The sequence below is a fragment of the Strix uralensis genome, chromosome 4 (genome assembly GCF_047716275.1).
Source record: "Strix uralensis isolate ZFMK-TIS-50842 chromosome 4, bStrUra1, whole genome shotgun sequence".
NCBI lineage: Eukaryota > Metazoa > Chordata > Aves > Strigiformes > Strigidae > Strix > Strix uralensis.
Window position 1 is genome coordinate 122,427,574 of NC_133975.1, and position 23,819 is coordinate 122,451,392.

The following is a 23,819-nucleotide window of genomic DNA, read 5'->3' on the forward strand; positions in this document are numbered from 1 at the left end:
CTGTGTGGTGAGAGAAAGGATGGAATGTGAGGTGCAGGTGAGGACTGATTTTGGAAAGTTCCTATGAGAAGGGACGTGTGATGGCAGGAGATGATGTTTGTTCTAGGTATTAAAGACGTACAGCAGAAGACAATAACTGGTTTGAAGGCCTGGCAGTCCAAAGGCTTGATCCAAAGATCATGATAGTGGGAGTTTTCAGATAGACTTTGTCTCAAGCCTTTAAGATTCTGAGAGGCAATGAAGTTAGAAGACCTGTCATCAGTTACTTTTCATGGTATTGAAGTGGTTAATATTCTTGCTGTTGCTGCTACACTGTTGTTGCATTTATTGGACTGTATGTCCTCCCCGGGTTGTCTAATTTATATGAGCATCATTGGCTTTTCTAAGTAATCTGTTACCTCAAATGCATAGACTATGAGTTCAAGTGAAGTTGGAGCTTTCTTTCCTGTGCAGATTTATGCTCAAGATGAAGTGAAAATGAGTTATGGTTTGGGCTGGTCTCTCAAGCTTGAAGCTTCCTTTGCAAAATTCCCCACTGAGAAGAGAGTTTTTCTAAGCCACTTAAAATGCAAATCCTGTGTTGTTAAAGCAAAGTATCGTTTTAATACTGATAGCAACTGACAACCCAGGAGGATTCTGTTTATCCAAAGGACAGGTGTAGCAACAACCCTGAGCTTCCCTCATGCTCCCTCTGATATGTTGGAATAAGTTTGTAGGCTTTTTTCCTATAGTAAATTGCTTTCTTTACCTCTGGCCATGGAGCTGGTTTCTACATAAAATATGCCTGGAAAACCTGACTGAGTTAATGCTCATGTTGCATAGGCTCAGATTTTCTCTGTTGCTATCACTAGTTGAGTTCTGAAGATTATAGTGGCTTGGGGAGGTTTTAGTTGAAGATCTGAAGATAAGAGGAGCATGCAGTCTTCTGAACAGATCTTTAGCAGAGTTGCAGCAGTGCATATTTGTTCAAGTTCATGGAATATCAGGCAAGGATTCAACTCTGTTATTTTAACTGCTCCTGACGATTTTATCATAAACATAAATGCCTACAACTTGAGCAGCTATCTGAGCAATTAATCTTAGTAATGAAGGCTTCTGGAATTTTTTCTGAGATTCACTGAAGTCCTGTTATGCTCAAATACCCAAGTCTCTGCTTTTCAAAAAGCTGATTCTGGATCAGGTATTAGAAATTGGTCTTGGTCAGAGAACAAATTCTGACGTTTGAAAGCTTATTTTGCTTTACAGCAGAGCAAAATGTATCTTTTCTTGTGCGAACTGAAGTTGGATTGAAGCTTCAGTTTCACAGAAAAGCTTCGCTCTCACTTGGAGACTCTGAAAATAAGTGAAAATGTCATCATGGGCCTCACCAAATCTACAATCAAAAATATCATTAAAATCAGTAACTTTCTATGGAACAACATCTTTTGACAGAAATTGTACGGTCAGAATTTCTCCGAACAGAGCCATTCATTACTATTCCAGCCTGTGTATTTTGTGTTTTAGAGTTTTTGTGGTTTGAAGTTTTCCAAATGATTAAGTTCCTCTGTGAAGGAGCATAAATCAGCAATGTAAAGAACAAAAAGAAGGGGAGAGAATGTGAAAATGGTTGCTGAGAGCAGTGAAAAAAAAATCATAATTATAATCCAAATTGAAAACCGATGCAAGGATATATTTTCCTCTTTCTTTAGCTGTCTTCATCTGGGTTACCTTTCCATTTTCTTTCATGCATATTGTCTGAGTTTTAGTTATGAAGTATGCACAAGAGAAGTTAATTTTAGCTTTTGTGAGTTATGGTTATGCCTTTAATTTTCCTGCAGATGTTCTGCACAGCAAGACTGGCTTGTTGCGTCTGTTGCATTCTGCCCACAGAACATTACTAACATGCAGCTGCGCACAAACATCTGGATAGCTTGACTTGAAAGCATTTTGAATGTGTGTATGTGAATTCCTTTCTCTAGCCATGTAGGCATGATGTGTAGTGCGTTTCATGGGCTACTGCTGCTCTGGCGTGCGCAGTGGAGGACTTTGATGTCTTCTTGTTTCTTTTTTTTTTCCTCTGCTGCATTTTTTTTTTTTTGTATACTTCTAGCCTCTTCCAATAAGGCTGGAGCATATATGAGTTGCTATTTCTGGGGTGGAGGAGTGGGGGGAGAAATGGGAAGCTGCTTGTTCTCAGCTCAGGCACTGGGTGCCTGCTGACCAGAATGTATAGGCACACGCAATTGATGGTGTACTGAAATGATACACGGGAAGTTAAATGCATCCAGCTTGTTACAGAAATGTCATGCACTTTCCTTGCTTTTTACACTGCCTCCTCCTTTAAAAATCCTCTTCTACCCCTCAGGTCCTCCCCAGTTTCCCCAATCTGACCTTTTCCCAGTCTTAGTATTATTTCAGACTTTCTAGGCTTTTGAAGCTTCTATGTTTTTTGCCATTCCAATCAGTTCAGTACTGTGGCTCCTATGGTACCTTTAATAGAAACTGCAGTGGACATGTATGCTTTAACCCTGTTAGGTGGGGTTGATTTGAATGCTGTATATAGAATTTTGGGGAGCTATATAATGTTTTTGGCTGGTTGCTTGGAGTGCTTGGTAAGAACCATCCTTCATGAGTTTCTCTACATGATCATCATCTTTGCATGAGGGGCTTCTTGGCTTAGGTCAGACATGGCCATGTTTCTTCAGGATATGGCAGAAGGTATGCCAGCAACATTTCTTTTTCTACTTCGATGAAAACCAATTTGACTCTTTCTGATAAACTTGACATCTTCGAAACAGATTGTGAATATTATCTTTTTTTTTTTTTTTTCTGATCAGACTTGATCTGGCTGCTACTGAGCTTGAGGAAAAGTTTCCTGCTGATCAGGGAGAAACTGTGCCTCTTGTGCTGGAGTGGGTTTTTTCATGGTTCTTTTTTTTTTTTTTTGTTGCCCACTGAATTCTACTTTACTGCTATACTATTGTATAATTGCTCATTTCCAGGTTTTTTGAGGTGGTTGTGGCTAATGGGAATCCTGAGGTTAGATTCCTGGCTATATTTCAATGTGGTATAACATCTTTTGCTTTTTCTGTCTTCTATTTTCTCATCTGTTTCCAGGTCTTTAATAATCTTCTAATTATACAGCTTATGGTTGTGCTGGCAGGAAATTCTGGTGACTGAAAATTGGAAACCTTTAAAGGTTTCCAATTTAAGCACCTTCGAAGGTTTCTGGTTTTCATTGCTGTTGTATGGGGGCAAAACCAGAAGCAACTAAAGCCACTGGCTTCCTGTTTAATTGCACCCTGAACCCTAAAATGGCTAATAACCTAATTAGGTAGGCAGAGAAGGAGCTGTCTTTAGTGAGGTTTACTGGTACACCTATGCAGCGGAACAGATGACAATATGCTTACTCTGCTACTCTGTGTGTGGTTTTATTTGGCCAGATGTAGGCCAGATGTGAACAAGGATAGCTGTCTTGTAGATGCTGTGCTCGTAAGCCTTTTCTCTCAAGTGACACCAGTTTATTTTGGCTAGACAGAGGCTGGAGACTAAGGGAGCAGAAGATGTGCAGGCTTACCTAGCTGCACTCAATGGCAGAAGCTTTCTTACTGATGGAGAGAGAAAGTTAGCTTTGTCAAGGGGTGATATATAGAATGCAGCAGGCCATGACTAGCTCTGGGGAGGACTGTATGTGAAGGTCCATCTTGAGCTTCTCTGTGGCTTCGTCTTCTCCCTGGACAAGAGAACTGAGGAAGTTACATGAATGAGATGACCTTTTACTTTGCTCCTCCTGTTGCTTCCCTTTTATTTTTTTTTTTGTGTGTGCATTGAACAATGTTAAAGGCTTTACAGTCAATGCCATCCTTGCAATAAACAGGAAGATACTATCGGTGCAGAATTTTGAATAGTTCAGATGTGAGAAATACAGCTTCAAAAGCCAGTTTAGTCTTGCCTTGAATGATCCACCTAAGTAATTGGAAAGAAAATATTTAATTCCTAAAATTCAGACCTGTCCTTGGCAGTATGATGTTTGGTGCCCACTAATATCACCATTAATTTACTGTGTTGGTACTCAGAGTTGCACTCATGAAGTGATTGTTCTAATGAGCTGGAAGCATCATAGAAAGGAAAAATTTTTTTCATTTCCTTATGACTTGCAGCTTACTTTTATCTAAAAGAGCTGTACTGAATTGGTGGCTACTTAGGTTTTAATCTAATGAGGGAATGCATAGGCAAGATAGATACTTATTTCCTTTGCTTACTAAAATGACCGGGAAATTTAAGAAAGCTGTATGGGTGTTTTGCTATTTCTGTCAAGAAAATACTTTTCTTTCATTTACAATATTTTTCATACTAACAGAATACAGTGTTCTCAGTCTGATCTTTATGAAGTACATTCTAAACTACAGGTGAAATCTTAAAATAAATACGCCATTACTGACCTTGTTTTTTTGAAGGTAAGGTGAATGCTCCATCACTAACTTGGCTGACCCTCAGAATGGTGGCAACCACAGTCTCTTGTGGAATCTTATTTAATCACTGTCTTTTATGTGTTCATTTTGAATACTTGTTTCTTTTCAATATGTTTTATTTTTTTATGGGCAGCCTGGTGAATGCTAAGTTATGTAAGCAGGTAGTAGGGTAGGGGCTTTTCCTTCACTGCAATACAGTTGGTAAAGATGCTTTTTAGATTGAGGTCTTACCAGTATCTGGGTAAGATGCTGAAGTGGATTCCGGCCTTTGGGTTTGGGCTAAACTCTCTCTTTTGTGACGAGTTCTCAACTGCAAAAGGAGTGTCTTGTAAGCTCTTCTTGTGACAGCTGTAACTAGAGAGAAACCTTTGAGAATTCAGTAGTTCCTGAAGCTGTTCTAGGTAATATCAAAACTGAAGGTATACATTTTTTTCCTTGGGTTTCCAGCTTGGACCTACAGCCAAACCCCAAAGGGCTGTGTTTTGCATCCAGAGGTTTGAATCAACACACCGTCCTCTTGTCTGATATCTTGGAAGGGAGGATTGATGCTAGTGGGAAGTTGTAGTTCATGACTAATGTAATGCTTACTGTTCTTTGACAGTTAGTTACCAGTTTCAGCGACAGTTTATGTACATGGACAGGCCCCGGAGAGTTCTGTGTTAGCAAGGTTATTGTTTTGCAAATATTTAGAGTAATAAGCTTTATCTGTTTAAAGCTATTTGATTGTTGGCAGCCCAATCTTCATAAATAAATTCCTTGAACTGTTGCAGGACAAAACACTGTAACCCACTCCGGAGGCCTGTGCCTTTTTAGGCAAAGACACTTTTAAAAGTCCTAGAAGAGTGTCTTTCTGTCTTATTAGTGGAGCAGGGTTTAAATCCTGTTTGACCTGTGAAAATCTGAAGACAGTCTTACATGTGTTAGTAACATCCAGATTGGATTAGTGTAATTCTTTGTTTGTAGTTCTGCCAGCATCATCATTCAGAAATTACCGCTTCAAAACACAGTAACGAGAATGATCTCTAGTGCTGCAGAAATAACCAAGCTAAACAATCCAGACGTCTCTCTTCAGAGGCTCCCAGCTCTAACAAAATTGGCTGGAACATCTGTTTTCTGTCTTAAACTCTTTAATGATTAGGTTCTTAATTGTTTGACTGGGTGTCTGTGTAAGCACAGACCCAGCCATTTTTGAGTTAGTGCTGGACTTCTGGCACTAAAAAGCAATACTGAATAGATAAAATACAATCAATTTACATGAATTGCTTTTTAAATAATACCTTATTTGCTGTGAATATTCTGAGAGTTTTTGTTAAATTGGTTTCTTGTTGGTTGGAACTAGTATAGCTCCTCAGCTAATGGTCTGTTGCAGATTTTAGGATTATTATTTTAAAGAGTTGCAGTCCTACTTTGGGATGCCTTCTCAGAGGTATTTGACGTATACAGACTCAGTCATAGAGGGCATGATTTGGTGTTCCTTACTGAGACGGGACGCATGAAGACTAAAGACCATATCTATTTCTGTGCTGTTCATTGCTTTGTAGTCCCGGAAAGAACAAAAGCAAATGCTTAACTTTAACCACATGCTTTGCTAGAACATAAGAAAATGTTCAAATGCTTCCCTATGTTCTTTCTGGAATTAGGTTGTATCGAAGCTTTTATGTTCTTCCAAACTAAATGAGATTTCTGCATATTGCTTTGTGCAGCCCCCTCCTAATGGGACCTTGGTCCACATGAATGTTTTCTGGGCTTTCTCCCAGCCACTGCATCTCTCCAGGTGAAGACTGAGTCTAGAAGGCTCATTTTCTGAAAATGTGGAAGTATCACCCACCAAATAGAGTATAATAGTATGTGTTTGTTTTCTGTGTTTGTTCCACCCACACAAACCGACTTTCTCTCTGTGACTGTCTTTTTAAACAACTGGTTCCAGAGAGTAGATCAAGAGTGAGCTTATGGAAAACCTTATTTAGTTTCAATATTATCCTCTTTGTTTTTGTTATCAACATAATTCTGCATCTGTGTCATACAATAAAATGGGTCAACAGAAGTTTTTAACCTTCCCAGATTTAAAGTCATGGGTGTTGTGAGCAATGCTAACATGCCCTGTTTGCTCTTAGACAAGAGGCAGCAGAGGTGCACGACATGAGGAGTTTCCGACAGATTATTTATTCCCTCTCATTTGGGGTTTATTTAGCTACCAGTGTGCTGGCAGTTACTAGTATAAGTACACTTCTACTTTCCTATTTCCAAAACACTATCACAGCAGTGAAACTGGAGGAGCGTAAGGCTTCCTGTGTGCTGCTACTTTTAATGTTGTTTCTGTAATATTTTCTTTTTGAAGGCAGAACTACCAAACACTCCTCCTTTGTAGATCAATCTTCTACTGCCCAGTTTAGTCTCATTCATAAATTAGCTCTTAAGTCTTTCTTGTAACTTTTCTGTGTGGATCAGATATGCATTTTTGTCAAATGTATTTTTAAAAATAATTCTGATGTTCTAATAATGCATAAGTGGTTTGCACAGAAAGACAAGTAATAGATTATTGGAAATTTGAGTAAAGAAGACAGAAAAACATTTCATCAGCAGAATACGCTTTACCAATGCCATTCTTCCAGTGTCATATTAATTCAGCATGCTAGATTTCTGCATAGAAAAGTGAAGAATTCCTATAAGATGCTTATCCTTAATTTCTAATTACAGGAGAAGCTTTTTAAAATGCTTGAAATGTTTTGCCTTTAGGTGTGTTTGGAAATTTTAAATGAAATATTCTATGATTAGAAAGTGTGAATTCGTCAAAGTAGGAACTTGTTCACAGAAGTGATGAACTTCAGCACAATGTTCCTTGGTTTAGTTTTTGTGAGAGCTGGAGAGACCGTGAGCCACCTCAAAATGCTCTGGCATCTGGGAGAATCAAGCTGAGTAATACAGTCATTTCAGGGAAGGAACTAGAGCCTTATCCTCATAAATTATGATGGAGTGACAAGTACTTCAGATAATTTACAGTAGACCCCACATGTATGCTTGTAGTGTACAGCAAATCTGAGACAAACTGAATTTGCTTAATCCAAAGGTTGAAACTATAGATATTTCTAATAAGCTAATAGCTGGCTGTTTATGTGATTTGGAGAAGATTGAGGACATAGACACAAACGGGTTACTAACATACACCAGCCCATAATAACTGCTTGTAAGACATGCACATGGACTGAGGTAAGCATGAACAAATTTAATTAAAGCAAATTCTACTGGACCAAATTCTGCTTTCCACACGAGGTTCCTCCAAAACACTATTTCTAGAAGAAACTATGCACTTGATATCTGGGCTTGTATCCAGTGCAGGCGCCTGCCTTGCATGGATAGGTTACTGATGTTCACACAACAGTGGGAAGTCAAATACACATCTCTCTTGACAATGTGGGATACACTGAGTGGATGAGATGCAAGAAATCAAGACATAGGACAATATTACAAGATCTTCTGTGAGATGGAAACTTGCTGAAGTACAGAACTAATATAGATTTCCCATGGTAGTTCAACATCATGAAGTACTGTGAATAAGCTACCATAAAGGGCAGAAAAGAGAGTGTATGTGTATGGATGTGGCTTCCTCACACATTTTAAGCTCTTTATTTTGTGGTTGATTTTCTTTAAACATGTGATACATGTTACCAGCCTTAAGATTCTATTCCTCCAAATGATGTTAAAATGTTGCAATAATTCAGCTGGGAAATGTATAGTACAATTTCTTTCCTTTTAAGGGTTGAGAGGTCCTTACCTAATGTTTCTAACAGTTCATCTGTTAGGTTCTCGCTACCTCAGACTGTGCCTTTTATTTCAAGAGAAATTGCAACAGATTTAATGAAGGGAACATTTTGAAACCAATTTTCAGTATTCTTTTCCTAAAGGGATTAAACTGTTAATGTAAATGTTCACAATAAAACAATACTCACACATATGATGAAATTTGAGATCCAATCATTCTCTGGCATTCACACACTTGGAAATAGTTGATTGAAATTAGTGCACCCTTCATGTGCCCCTGCCTTTTCTCTCAATTCGTCACACTATTGAGAACATTGAAAAGAAATTCCATTGGATTTTAATTGATTTAACCCCTGCAGTAGACAGATTATAATGAACCTCAATTTGGGAGATGTTGTGGGGGGGTCATACTGAACAAGATACAAGGTACAGATTTTAATGACAGTATGTATTTTCATTGTATTGTGTTCTAGAAACACATGTTAAAAGAAGCATTTCTGCAAATGAGGGAAGAAAGGGGATGGAATTTTTCTCTTTGACTGTGGAGTATAGAGACCATAGGTTTTCTTTTCATTAGAAGTTTGAATTTATCAAAGTAAGGGAAAAGAAAAACGATCCTTCTGTCTAGAGTCAGACTACACATCTTTTTGGTGGGGAAAAAGCATTTTATTTTCAGAAATAAAATGTTCTGACTGAAATATTTAATGTAGTACTGGATTTTGATTCTTGCTTTCGATGTTTAAATGGGAGTTCTCTCCCACACAAACCACACGAGTGTCTGACAGGAACTGGTAAGGAGGCTTTTTAGTCTTCAGTAGCCTATCATTTTTGAATGAATAAACATTTTAAGAGGTGTGATGTCTAGCCAACCAGCCAGGAAAGGTTTTGAGATTTAGAATATAAAATTGTCTCTGATGGTAAGCATTAATACTGAAGGATGGCAAAGTATTTCCCAAGAGGCTATTTCCCAAGAGACATGTATTGTGTCCAGACATAGTATGGAAAAAAGTTGATGGTGAAAAAAGCTGGTTGTTGTTACAGACCCTGAGGGAGGTTCACAAAAATTATTTGTGAAATGTTTGTACCGATAATGAAAGCACCTAAAAGAAGCCTTGGAGATTGATCATAAGGGGTTTGAATCACTCTAATATTGATTGGAATAATAACCATGCAAAATCCAAGGAAGGCAGGCTTTTAGAACGACTCTAGTATAGTGCTGCTTTCATAATGTAATTTGTTGAATGGTCAATATAGCCAGAGGATACTTTGGACCTAATCCTTGGAAATGAATCAAGTGCTTTATGATTTAATAAGGCTGGAAAATGGGTACTACTTGTATTTGAGTAAAACCTTCTAGTGGTATCATCCAATTTGAAATACTTGTTAAGAGAGAGCACTAGATGAAGCAACACGAAAGTGACTTTGAGAGACTGTAAAGTGCCCTGAGGTATTTTGATTAGAATTCATCAGTTTACAGCACAAGTGTGGGATGGCAGTCAGAAAGATTGCAGCTGACGTTCATCCCAATTGCACTGAGTAAGTGTGTGGGCAAAAGAGCACCAGATACCCTTGTGGGAAAACAGCTCAAGGCAGGATGTAAGCAACAAGTGTGCAGCTTTTCAACATGCAGCTGACTGTATAAACAAACCTGGTTTAGAGATAAGTAAGAGTGCATATGAAAACTGAACTTGGAGAGCCATACGGTGCATTCTAAACTGAGGTCAAAGGTTTTCCAAATATACTGACAGTGGTGTGTAGGTATGTGGAGAACCAATTCCCTGGAGAGTTGGGGACAAAGCTGAAGATGGAGAATGAAGAAAGAGCTGACACTTGTTTTATTTGAAAAATCAAAACAAAACTTGCTTATTTGTTTTTGTATTTAGAGAAAAAGAAGAGATGTGGCTCTGTCAAGGAGATGGGTGAATTTGCTAAAATTTGAAGGGGCAACCTAAGACAAATAAACAGACCAAGTAGCAGAGGACATGCTCATCAAAAATTAGATACTGTTCAGAGCTGGGCAGAGGGGAGGAGGAATCTCACAGTATTAAAGGAAGAAAAGGCAACAGATGAAGCCTTTAGCTGAGTAAGGTTAGTATGTTTATATTTTTTTAATTTAGAGAAGCAACAAAACCCTTTGAATCTAAATGTTATACAGAAACTGATTTTTGTCCCAAGTGAGAATCAGGGCATATTACACCACTTTTGAGGACAAAATTTAATATTTTTTCCCTTGAAAAGAATTTAAGATTTTTCTCTTGGAGAGTTCCTGAGCCTTTGTCTATATTGGCCAAAGAATCTGTGTGTACCTCTACATTTGTAGGGATAAAGCTTTGTCCAGTCTTTTTGCTTTTGTCTTACATGATTCAGGAAAGAATAGAGTGTGTGATGTTGCTTATTCTTCTATGTGCAGACCTATGGCCCAAGCAGCCTGATTCTGGTCTAAGAGTATTTGTAATCCATTGTGTGAATGTATAGCAAATAGTAACCACCAGAGAGCACCTCATTTAACATATATTAGGTAATAAGTGAAAGAAATACCATGAGCTGTGGTGAGGAGGAAGAAGGACCACCCTGTAACGTAGTCATGGGTAGTCTGAAATTGAGTTTAGGTGTATCTATCTTATGTTTAGACTTTAATAAACCACAAATTTCATGGATGTTATGGCTTAGTCTATGGAAAGTAATCTGATTGTAACATCTTTGAAGAAATGATGTTTTCTTTCTAATGCCTGTCAAGCTCGCCTGACTCCTTTAGCATGATTAAAACAGACAAGATTTCTAGTCAGGTGAAATCCTGCTTATGTTAGCTGTCAATTGAATAAAACAAAACAACCCCAGAACAGTTGTTTGATGTGCTCAGTACCAAACAGTGTTTCAGGAGCAATGAGAGATAACTGATTGGTTACACCAGAAATTGTCTCCCCGACGGCACCTGTTACCTACACATGCTTCTGTACTCAGCAGACATTGGTACAGAGGAAAAAAACCAACCCACTTTGAAATTTCAAACTTAAAATGCTTTGTTTCAGATAGGAAGATAATGCTCCCAGCACACTCTAATCCTTCTGAAATTCTTACAAGTTTTTCCATTTCAGTGTCCCTTGGAACCTCTTTAATTTGCTTGCACTAGCCCTTTATGTTTTATGTACACATTAGAATAGCAGTATGTTTTATTTGTTGAACATAGAAGGCTGGTTACATAAAGTATATTTTTTCTATCAGATCTCATGACTGCTACCTGATTTTTATCTCAGGCTAGTGGAAAAAATGTGGTTTGTTGGGTAATGGAGCAAACTAGGGAGTATGTATTGAAGGGAACAGTCATGCTATACTGACCAGGAATAGTATTTGGTGGGCCAGCTATAGAAACCTCCCTGAGGGCATCAGCCTAGTTTATGACTGTAGTTAAAATAACAGGCAAACTGGATACTTGCATCAATTTATGGAGGTCCAGAATATGGCTAAAAATGTGATCACTTCTGAACCAAGTACAATTTCTCTATGTTTTTATGTATTATCTTCAGATTGGATCAAGTTTTGCTGTGGAAAGATGTAACGATTTTTGAGAGACAATGACAAAGTAGTAATCAGTGTGATACCTAGCCTTGACTGTCTTTTGAGGGTAGATTACACTATGAATTTGATTTATTTTTATTAACTATGGCAAGAATTTGGTGGTTTTTTTTTTTTTTCAATTTCTTGTTGCCTAACATTTGTGGTAATTTGCTGTTTAAATGTCAACTAACACAGATAACTAATTCTTACTTGTCTTAGATAACTATCTTGTTATAAGCTCCCTTTCCTATGCCACGGTGTTCATAAGGAATGAAAACTGCATTTGATATTACTCAGGAAGGTCTTTATTTGCAGTTGCAAAGAAAGCAAGCAGTACTGATCAGTTAATCAAAAAGATGCTGCAGAGACCTCAGGAAACTGAAGCGTATAGAGATCTCACACATATCTTAATAATGAACGATCATGGAGTGTTAAAGAAAAGCTCTGGCCCGCAAGTATCAGTATTGTGGCAGCACCCTATACTTATGCCAAGCTCTGTCAGCTTCAGCTGTATGAGTGCAACAGTCCAGTTATGAGCCAGGGTGCATATAAGCAGAAAGTAATAGATATGTCAGACTGGAAAGGACTTTAAGTAGCTGAGTGAGTCCAGTGCTCTGCTCTGACACAGTACGGATCTCCTCTGCAGCTGTTAAAAGCCTTCAGACACATGGAGGGAGATTACATGCATAGGAGATTATATGACCTCTGTCAGCAGCCTTACTCTTAGCTGCTTTAGTGGTAGAAAGTTTTTCCTAGACCTCAGACTGAATCTTTTAGATGCAATTAAGCTGATTCTTGTTTACCCTAGTAAACACATGAAGATAATTGGATAATTGACCCTCCTTTTTTTTTTTTTTTTAAACTTATTTGTTCCTGGAAGTCTTGGGAAAAGGTTTGAGTTGGTTAAAGGGCACAGATGAAATATGTCACAGAGAAAAGAAGTGAAAGTAACTTAGTGACTGTAATTTTGTTTCATTCTATAGTTGAAAATAGATGTTTTGTCATGGTATTCTTAATGCTAGCAGTCCATTTCCCTAATGGAGCAAAGTAAAGTGGTCAGCTTGCACACAATTTTGTAATTACATGTGGGAATATTATGTTGACAAACAAGAACTTATTACTCCACCAGCATTTTGAAATACCATCTACTCTTCACAATGAAACATTTATAAAACAGACTGTATTTCCAGAGCATTTAATTTTTGCATGACTAATTGCATGTTATAAGTTACAATGGCAATTTGTTTCTCTTGAAAGATGTTGCCCATGTTTCTTGCCCCATATATTGATTTGTCTGGAGACATTTAATGAAAGGAGAAATTTGAGATAGTTTTATTCCAAAGATCATCTGCAGATGTGGTGATAAGAATGTAAATAATTATAAGACAGTTTAGAAAAAAAACCCAAAACAGACCCTCTTTTGTCAAAAGACAATCTGATAAACACCCTCCCAACTCTGGCTTCTTCCAGGGCAGCTCTTTGCAGACAAACATGTTTGCCAGTAAAGCTATGTTGATTCTTTTGCGGATCTTATGAGTAATGATTTTAAAACACTGGTTCCCAGCACCTGGGAACAATGTTCCCTGAGAAGGACCATCTATAGTTGTCTTATTCTATATACTGTCTCCCTAAATATCTGCCAGGGAGACAATACATACAATAGATTTTTGGCCTGTTCCAGCTTAGCCTCTGTAATTTCTTTTGGTCTTCATAGCATAAACTAATTATGCCCAAACTTCCCTAACTGCCAGATATTCACTTAAATGGGATTCATGGGTAACAAGAGCCATGTAATTTTCTTACCATTGAATGGCTGGAAAACATTAAACTGAACTCATGATGGATAGTATATAATCAAAAATGTATTTCTGTGGAGTTTTCAGACAAATAATCTAGCCTACTAAAACAAGCTCTTCAGAGTTTCAAGACTGTTTTTCTTAATAGTAATTAGCCACTTGAACCCTCAAAAAAGTCTTGATAATATAGTCTCACAGAAGAGCAATAGCTGTTTTATAACTACACACACTCCTTTCTAAAAGGTTCCTCTCTCCTCAACTTTTTAACTCTTAGGTTGTGACCTTTGCATTTGGTGTATTTTCCCTGTTCTAAGTATGAAATCCTTTTTTATTTGATTTGGAGCAGTAATGTGTGATTGACTGGACATGCTGCTTTTTTATTATTGCAGAGATGACTAGCCCTCTCACAAACATGTATAAAGATATACAAGCCAAGAAGCAATATTTTAATGCAAATAGAGGCAATCTAAAAACATGATTTAAAGTTTCATTCCTGTAACAGTATCCTATGGACTAGTGTTAGCTTTATTTTCTGTTTAATCACTACTTAAAAAGGATTTGCACATCTAATTTCTCAAGAACTCCAGCTGAAAAGTCCAAGTCTGATATATTTTTCTTGGCTGGGAACAGCAGGGATGGTTTCTAAGTGACCTACTGATGGAGCACATAGTATGTTAAGTTACGATTTAACATACAGTGTGGAACATCCTTTTTGAGACTGTTTTAAGAAAGAGGTGACAAAACAGGAGAACAGTCCATGGGAATCAACACAGAGAGTAAGAAAACATGGCTGACGAAGGAAGACTGAATAATTTTCTTTCATTTCTCTAAGGGCAAGACTGAGATGAATTTCAACATGCCATGGTACACTTTGTTAGACTCTCTAGTTGGGGCAAGGTATGTAGGTGGGTGAAGTGAAGTCATGTAAGGAATAGTAAGTGTCAAATAAATATTGCCTATAAGATGCCTCCCCTGCCCCAAGAAAAAATAGTTGACCTCTTCACTGATGTGAATTAGCATAATCCATCAAAGTAATTTATGTTTGACTTTGGGCTGATGCTTTGTTTCTAAGTTTGGACTGAGAAATGCCTTTTACCTCTTTACTGTTTTGTGCTGAAACTTCATTTTGAACTCCTACCTGGAGGTGACAGCTAAGATAAAGCCATTGTGCTGGTTGTTGCACCTGTATAGTGAAACACGTGTCCCAAAGGTGATCCCAACAACATAAGAAAGAGACTCAGGGCAGACAAGAAAACTGGGTGATGTATCAGGTCAGTGAGAAAAGGAACCTAAATTCAGGGTTTCTCATCTTTGCCTTTTGGAGATTGTGGCAATTTTCAAATCAAAGGTTAATTTGGAACACAAATGTGTGTAATGTGTATCAGAAGATCAAGAGTGCTGCTGTCTTGGGTGTATATTCAGTGTGAAGAGAACATTGAAACATGGGGATCCTGCTCTTGCTAGCACTGGTGTAGTCTTCAGTCATAAGTGAGCTTAATCTTTCAAGAACAGACTAAATAATTCTCTTTCTGACTTTACCTTGACAGTGCACAGTGTTAATTTATTTCTTTAGTTTGCTGTTTAGTTTTTATAAACTATAAAACAACATGAAAATCACAAGCTGCAAATTGATTGAATTAATGCACCAAAACATGAACTCTTGATCTTAGTCATTAATGGAATTGTTATATGTGAAAGAGAAAAGAGGTGATGCCTAAAAAATGAGTATGTTGGAAGAGACTGGCAAAAGCAACTATTTAAAGAGCTTTCCCTGAGCATCAGGGAATATGGTGATTCTCATAGGAGCCGATAGTAAGAAAGAACCAAAGATATGCCTGAAGCCATATTATGGTTATCCAGCCTTGTAAGGATTTGCATTTATTTTGTGAGCAGATGATGGGTCTTTTCTATCGAGTTTTAACAGAAATCTCCAAAGAGATTCAGTGTTAAATATTTTAGGATGATTGTCAGAATTTAGAGCTTTGTTTTCAGAGCTTCCATGTACTGTTCTGTTGAAGACGAATTGCTTTACTACTTGAACTCTGAGTTATGTGTCTTGCTCTTGAAATCAGGATTTTTCACTATGCTGGTTTTAGGTAGTGAAAAGACCAACCTAAACTTCGTAGGCTTGAGTGTGTATTTGATTCTTTTCTGAGTAACAAGTTATCTAAAAGCTGATTTACTTATGAAATAGAAATTAATTCTGGGAAAACAAGGCACACTGTGTTTTGTGGAATGGAGATGAAGGAAGGGAGAATTGTGTGCTCTTCAGTGACCTTCAGTATATCAAATTCAAATATTTCCAACACTGTTTATAATTCTATATTGGCATATGTTTAGACGGAAAGAAACATATAGGAATTGCTGTGCTGGACTAGATTCATTGTCCATTTAGTTCAATATTTTGTTTTCAGTATTGGACAGTAGCAGATGGATTGAAAATACATGAAAAATCTCACAATGCAATGTGCCTAGCTTCTGTCAGTTAATAGGTTAAGCTTGGAACATGAAGCTTTGTATTTATTATCAGTCTTTTTTTTTTTTTTTTTTTAAATCATGCTTAATGTGACTGTCTTCTCCAGACTCTTGTCTCAGAGGGAAGCAGACTGCAGTAATAGATTTATTCCCTTCGGACCAGGAAGCTGTTTTTTTGCTGAGACAGAGTGGCTCCCAGCTCCCCTGTGGGAAGGCAGAACTCTCCCCTTTTCTTGGTGCACCATCACAGCGGTGTGGAGAGCTGCTCCTGATTGTCTCAATTCTATAGTCTCTGTTTAGATGGAGTCCCATAATGGATGGCACGTAAAAATCCAAGGCAGATAGAGAGGATATGTTATTCATATTATCTGTGCATTGGCTGAAACCTGGAATTTTTAATAACTTGATGAATGACAATGCTGGAGTTTCTGATAAAAAGCAAAACAAAACTCCTAAAATGTATGTGTCACATTTAATTATGTATTGAACAGAGGAAGACAGCTGAGCCTCTACTTGCATGGTGCTGAGTGCCCAAAATCAAGACAAATATTGAGGACTGAAGAAACTTGAATGGGTGACCTCACAGGTGGTTTGTTCCATCTATGTTAGAGGAATGTTGAGCTCTGCTTCTCACCTTCTCCAGTTAAAAAGGGTGCGTTAGCTACCCATCACATTCACCCTTGATGTACAAAGTTCACTTCCACGCTTGTTTTATAGCAGAATTGGACACATTGACCTCAGTACTGTGTTCTTTTTAAGGCCAATATAACTACAGTGAGCTTTTAAGGGACACTTGAGAATTGTTCAGTGGAGACAAAAAGCAAACTCGGTCTCATAGAAAAAGCTTTTCTTATTATACAGAAGCTGTGGGAAAAAAGGTAACTTTAATTTATCTTTTGTTTTTTCAAGGTGTCTTAGCACGTCACTTAAATTCACATATAATACACTGGATTTTTATAGTAGCAATTTATGGTAGTTCAAATTGTTAACATCACTAGAGCAGACGTAGTACCTAATTAAGACTGAGCAATGTCGTCTTTGGGGCCAGACTGACCAGAAATTCTATCAGGGCATGGTTGTGCCAGGGCAGGAGCAGAAGGGCAGGACTTTGCTGCTGCCATAGTTTGTAGAGCAATTCACTGCTAAGTCCTTAGATAATTTCTTAGTCTTTCTGTGGTCTGGCACTAAGTCCAGTTCAGATGAGGGCTGCAGACAGAACTTCTTCACTCTTCATGGACGGTCCTGAGAGGAACACCCTGTTTTCTGTGATGTAGAAAACCCTAGTGAAGAGCCATGTTCTGGTTGTCTTCACCATGCTGCAGAAGGAAGCCCTGTGTGCTATTGTCAGTAGGATTAGTTATGGAGAATGTTGCATGAGTAGATGTGGGAAGAGCTGGTTCATACAGAGGTGCTAAATAAATTCCAGTAATTCCAAAATGTAACCATTAAAAATGAAAAACAGTAGATACAAGCTAGTTATAAAAGAGAAATAATCAGTGAGTTAAATTTCTGTTAATAATCTGCTATTATAATACTAACAAAAGCTACATAAAAACCCAAAGGATATAAGAAAAACAAAAAAAAAGCAGATGAGTCAGGGTTCAAACAGAATAAAAGAATCAAATTGCTCCATGGGATTAACTATACATGTTCAAGAGTGAGTATATTTTAAGGTGAGATGGAATTGAATAACAGTATTTATTTCATGGAGCATCCAGAACATGCTTACAATGTGGTGCTAGAAAGCTCTTTTGGATAGTCCCAGATGACAAGCAACTGCAAATCAGTGCTAAAAAGTTTTTAGTACGGAGTCAAAAGATAGTGATCCCCATATTCAAGTTTTCCTGAGATGCCATCAGGAAAGACTTCTGCTCCCTTTTTCTTTTTGACAAGTGTTAACAACTTTGGAATACATCAGAGGAAAAGCCTCCTAGCTGTAGAAGTTGCTTGTCCTTGTTGCAGGAACCGTTGCTGAAGCTTGGTTAGAAATTGTTACATATATAATACACAAGCGCTGTTTCTCCCCTATGTATTCAGGAGAATGATGCTGATACCACAGAATGTCCTGCAGAGTATCCTTTGCCCTGCATAGTGTACCAGGAGAGCAGCGTGCCTACAGACACCCTGCAGAATGGTTGTAGCAGAAACTGTAGTGGGAACAACTGGGAGATGCCCAAGTGGCTATATTATGGGAAGCTGTTGAGACAGGTGAATGGAGTTTGCCTGTCTTCCCTGTCTTCTTCCATCTTTGTAGCCTGGCATCTAATCTCTGCTGTCCAGCCTTTTTGTTAGCTATGCTGTAGTGACTTTGTTAAACCTGTTAGGTGGCAGACCAGGTCATTTTCCTGTCAAGATCACATCTTATCCTGGCAATTAGTGTGACTTGTCCTGTGACTCAAGCAAAAGAAGTTCCTGCTAGTGCATTTAGGGCAAATGCCTTACAGCTGAAGAGGTGTCATTACAACCATTTTTTAAAGGAAATAGCTAAAAAGCAAGGACTATAACATGATTGTGATGTGCTGTTTTAAGGCATGCAGACAGTTGCTAAATAGAATACCCCAAGTGTGTAATATCTTTACCGATTCTCTGGTGATTGCTGATATGATAGAGCGATTCTCTGTCTTGTACTGATGGGAGCCAAAGCCCATTTTTTACAGTGCTTGTAGGGCTGTGGCTGTTCCAGGCATGCAAGTAAGGGCAGATTATTGGTTTAACTGGTTGGTACATAGAACTATAAGAAAAAAATGAACAACAGCTGAAGGCAAAAAATTCACAGGATGTTTTAAATCTTGTGTTGTGATAAAACTCAGTCTAAAAGAGAGTGCTCTTGTGGCTTTGCTTAATAAGGTTTGTGAGACGATATTTATCTGTCTGGTCATGTAGTACATGCTATACTCTTTGGAAGGTCTGCCAAGACAGACTTACGGTAATATATTGGTGGCATGATACATATGGAGCAATACCTCTGAAGCATCATCCAGAATGATAAGCTGTTTCTCAGGTGATAGCTGAGTAGTTTTAATGGTTGTTTTCATATGTTGTTATTCTGAAGCTGAATATGGATTCAGTTATTATTAATGTTAGTATTCCCCAGTTACTGATTTGACTTCTCTGCTGTGTCACCCATTGCTAATGGAACCTACTTGTACTGGGATAACTGAGTCATGACTAAGAAATATGTACAGGTGTCACAAGACTTAAGTTAAGCCTAATCTTGCAGAACACTGAAGACTATTCTAAATGTCACCTTAAAATACATGAGCTAGAGAGCAGAGGCATTAAGCCAGATTAGATAGTGATGTCCAGATAAATTTAATTGATCTCTAGCAGTTAAAAAGGAAATGTGTCCACTGAAACTTCCAAAAAGGTATTCCTAACTATATTCTTCTATTCTGTAACTATGGATTGAACAATGAATCCAACAAAACTATTCAAAATTCAGGGTTGCCAGCTCCTTTTTTTTTTTTCTATCTGTAAGGAGTTACACATTAACTGATAGAACTCCTCTTCTCTGTTCATGAACAAGTGCCACAGGACCCATAATTATTCAGGTATGATTTGACAGCATGTTTGTGTAAAACTGTTGCATTTTTTTTTTTCCAGTGTGTACTGCATTATTCCTTCTTTGGGTAGCAGAAAATGGATTCTTTTGATTAGGCAGATCAAATGTCTGCTGAGACCATATGAACATAATGCTGACTGCAGGCAGGATTCACCTTGGGAGCTAAGAGGATGAAACATTCCTTCTACTACTAATTGGCATAGCCTACCCACTCTGGACTATATGAAATGATATTCACCACATGGCTCTGTAGTCCTTGCCCTTCAGAACGGGGCTGCTCCCAGACTTGCATACAGGAGGCTCTTGGAGCAAATGTGTGCATTTATAATTCTTGTTCTATAAGTGCTCTGTAATAACCTGTGCTTTGGAGAACAGTCCTGTTAGTGAAGGTTGAAGAGGCAGAACACTTTAAGAAAGTGGACAGAGAAGGGCTATGAGAATGGTCAAATCAAAATTAACTGAGAAAAACTAAAATCTCATCAGAAATTACTAGAGTTTGAAAGGCAGTGTGGGATATACATAGCAAAAACCTCTCTGAATGCTGGGGTTTTTGTATCTTCGGTCTGCTGTTTCAGCACCCGGATACCTAGTGATGAGTGTTGCTTTCATATCAATCACTACAGCTTTCTTCACAGTGGGGATAGTATGTGTCATTGTAGCTATAAGAAATTATTTCTACCAGGACAGAAATAATAGTTTACAGTACATCAGCTTGGTTTCAGGATCACACAAGACATAATTTACATGAGCTCTCATGATAAAGAAAATGAACCATAGGTGCACTGTACTCATGGAAACTGAGACCAGACTGGAATATATTTTCAGTGTGAAAAGACTCTGTTAAAGGGTTTCCATGATCTTCTAGAGTTTCTTTGCAGCTTGGAGCTGGCATTACTTACATCAGGAAGTATTTTCTGACTCATTTGATTAATAAAAAAGGTGTCTCAGATCCTTCTGTAAAGATTTAATCTTTGGCTAACTCCAAGGGCAATTAGAGTGCATAGTAAGTTAGAAGGGTCTCAGGCTGCTCCAGAACCTCAACTACCATGCACAGAGATGCCACAGAATTAGAGGCATGTACAAGTGTGAACTGACTTTTTATTTCTGTCTGTTTCAATAAAAACTATGGATCTGGTTGAGAAGTATCCAGCAAGACTCTGTAACAGGCTAATGCTAGTTTTTGACTGAAAGTTATTACAAATTAACTTAGCCATGAAAGGAGATGGCAGTGAGAGAAACAATTGTTTATGAAAAATTTCTCGAAAGGGTCTGTGTATTCCAGGGTTACATATGTTCAGAAGCACTGGATCATAAAGACAGAATTTGTAGTTGCACACCATGGGCTTTAACAGAATCCTGCTCAATTTTTTTTAAAAATTCAGCTGGTTTTGACTAGGGATCTAGAGTCCCAGGAAAACACACTTTTGGTGCGTCCTTCTGAAAATGGTGCAGAGAAAATGGTTTCAAAGCTGCAAGGATGATGTAGGGAAGCATATGCCTGTGTATGTAGACCTGAGTGTTTTCAGGAGGAAGAACCCTTCACCGCAACACAGGGAAGTTTTCTGTACCTTGGAGTAATGGAAGAAAAAGAAAACTGGAGCAAGTAGAAAAGAAAAAGGTTTCACAGTGAGAGAGATCAGAAATGGTTTCATAGTGTTTCAGTAGAAACATTAGTATCCTCATCCTAGGGGGTATTTAAAACCCAAAAAGCTGATGGAATCCACAGTGGAGAAGTCTTGCTACTCTGGCATAGAGTAAGGAGCTCAATAAAACCCTTTTATCCTGCTTGGAAAAAACAAGCTGGATATCTGCATCCCAAGCTGATGGCACAAAGCCAGCAGACCTAGGAAGACACTGTCGGTAAATAAATTTGATTGGCACTTTGTGAGATTTGCTCAGTGTGAAAACTAATGATATCACATTTTAAAAGATGATGTTTTAGAAAAGAACTGTTCCCATTGAAAAGTGCTTTAGATAAATATATGGATCTGCTTAATTTTTGTAGAATGTTTCCAAGACTGACAACTTGTATGTGTGTTGTGGCTCTGACCACTGGAAATTTTATCTATTGTTGGAGTACCACAGCGCTGGACATAAGGTCACAGCAAAATCAGATTCAGTCTTAGTACTGTCACTTATTATATATCTCAGCAACAGATGAGATACAAATGTGATTTTAGTGAACCTAGAGCTATGGTTTCCAGTAAACTTATTATTTGAAGGCTATTAGCAGTTCAATGAGAGGGGAAGTATAGCACAAAATGTGATATTTAAAAACCTTATTATTAGAGAACCAGGTTTGTAATTCAGGATGAGAAATGCATTTGTTTGAGAAGTGAGGAACTATTTTTAGCACCTGCACAAAATTCAAAAGGAAAAGAGATTGATACGGCATATGCAATTAAACAATCAAATCTAGTGCTTAATTAAATTGTTCAGTTATAAGATGCCACACTTCCTAAAATCTCAGAAATAATTATTGATCATCAAATACTCTGCCACTTCTGGGTCTGTCATCAGCTGAAACTGGTGAATTATTCATGGATTTCAATTTAATACAGTAAATGGTCTTTCTGGTGATCGGTTTCTGTATCAAATGTCTAAATGCAAGTTGTTTTATTTCTTGTCTCAGTGCAAGCTCTGGCTTGCTCACATTGCATGCTTGTCACTCCAGAGTAGGACAAGTACTGCAGTCTTTTCCTGGACAAAATACACAATAGCTTCTCTGGAAGGTGGTGCATGAGGAAAAGATGGTTTTAGGGTATAGAAATAATGGGGTAAGGTGTTTTTTTACTTTAATAAGCTAAACAGGAGAAGGGAAAAATCCTTCACAATCAAGTTTCCTTGGATGAGAAAAGCCAACAACAACTGCTTTAATTTACCACAATATTTGCATATTTTGCATTATAGTTGTGCAAACAGGAGAGATTTAATCCTGCCTGTAAGCATATCTTCATAAATGTGTTATAAAGCCTTCCAGAAAGAATAAAATCAGCTGAAAATATACAGCCCTTGGTAGGCATATCAAATTTATTACTTCTACTCCATTCAGTGAATATTTATAATCAGCACATATTTGCACTTCTTGGTAAGTGCATTTTAGCAAACTTTACATTTCAAGATCTTTTTTCTTTCTCATGTCAGTTGGGACTTTTATGTCTGAGCCAATACAAGTGAGTATATTTGTGTCTCTATATGAATGAAGAAAGAACTCCCAGTCAGAGAATGAACAAAGAGCTGGTTATTGGGTCAAAAACTAACTTTATTAACTATTTTCAAACTTACTTGGAGGAGTTTTCTCTCAGTGCTTGGAATCAGTGTTAAGTGGGACCTGCTCACATGCAGCGACTGCAATAATAGTTTCAACCCCTCAATACTTTCAACTCCACAATATTACTCTTTGTATTAAAAGTGGCAAAGCAACTATGCTGAGACAGAGAAGGGGCCTTTTTTTTTTTCCACCCTTAAACTTTTTTTCCTAGTGCTGCAATACCTCTGTGAATGAAGTAAGTCCAATAAAACTAAATTTCAGGGATAAGATTCTTGTTAAACAAGCCCTTTGATTTCTGGGAAGACAGATGAGGGTTTTGGCACAACCATGCAGCCTGCAGATACTTTACATGGATGTTGAATTTGCAAAATTCCATCCACCTAGGGACTGTAATTATCTCTGTTAAAAGCTCTCTCTCTTCTCCCTGTGAGGTTTGAATGGGTTCAGACATAGGTGGGTTACATGAACCATTCCAAAACTGTTATTTTGAAGTTAGAGGGCTGTCAGGAAAACATGAAGGATGTTGCTATCTTCCCTGACTCCTCTGGGTCTGTGTGGACTATTACTAGTCTGAATAAGGAGATGAAATGTAGGCATGAGGCTTACATCTAGGGCTCCAAAACAAAGAATTAGGGTCTGGGCTGAGTGGCAGGTTGCTGCTTTATTTCTGTCAAGGAGATTTATGAGGAGGTATCTTTCTCCTTTGGTTGTACAGTCAGTTTTCATAGTTGTTCCCTACTGGCTTCTTCAGATAGTTACCTGCCTGTTGTGTACCCAGCTGATGTATCTGTTGTCAATCAAAAGGTTGGATGGAAGATCTGTGAGGGATCATGTTGAAAACACCACTGTTGAGAAACACCTTAGTTTTGTCCAAATCTGTGAATGGCAATATTACCCTTTGTACACGGAGCTGCTCTGATACTGTTGTCACAGACCTCCTGCAGCTGCTA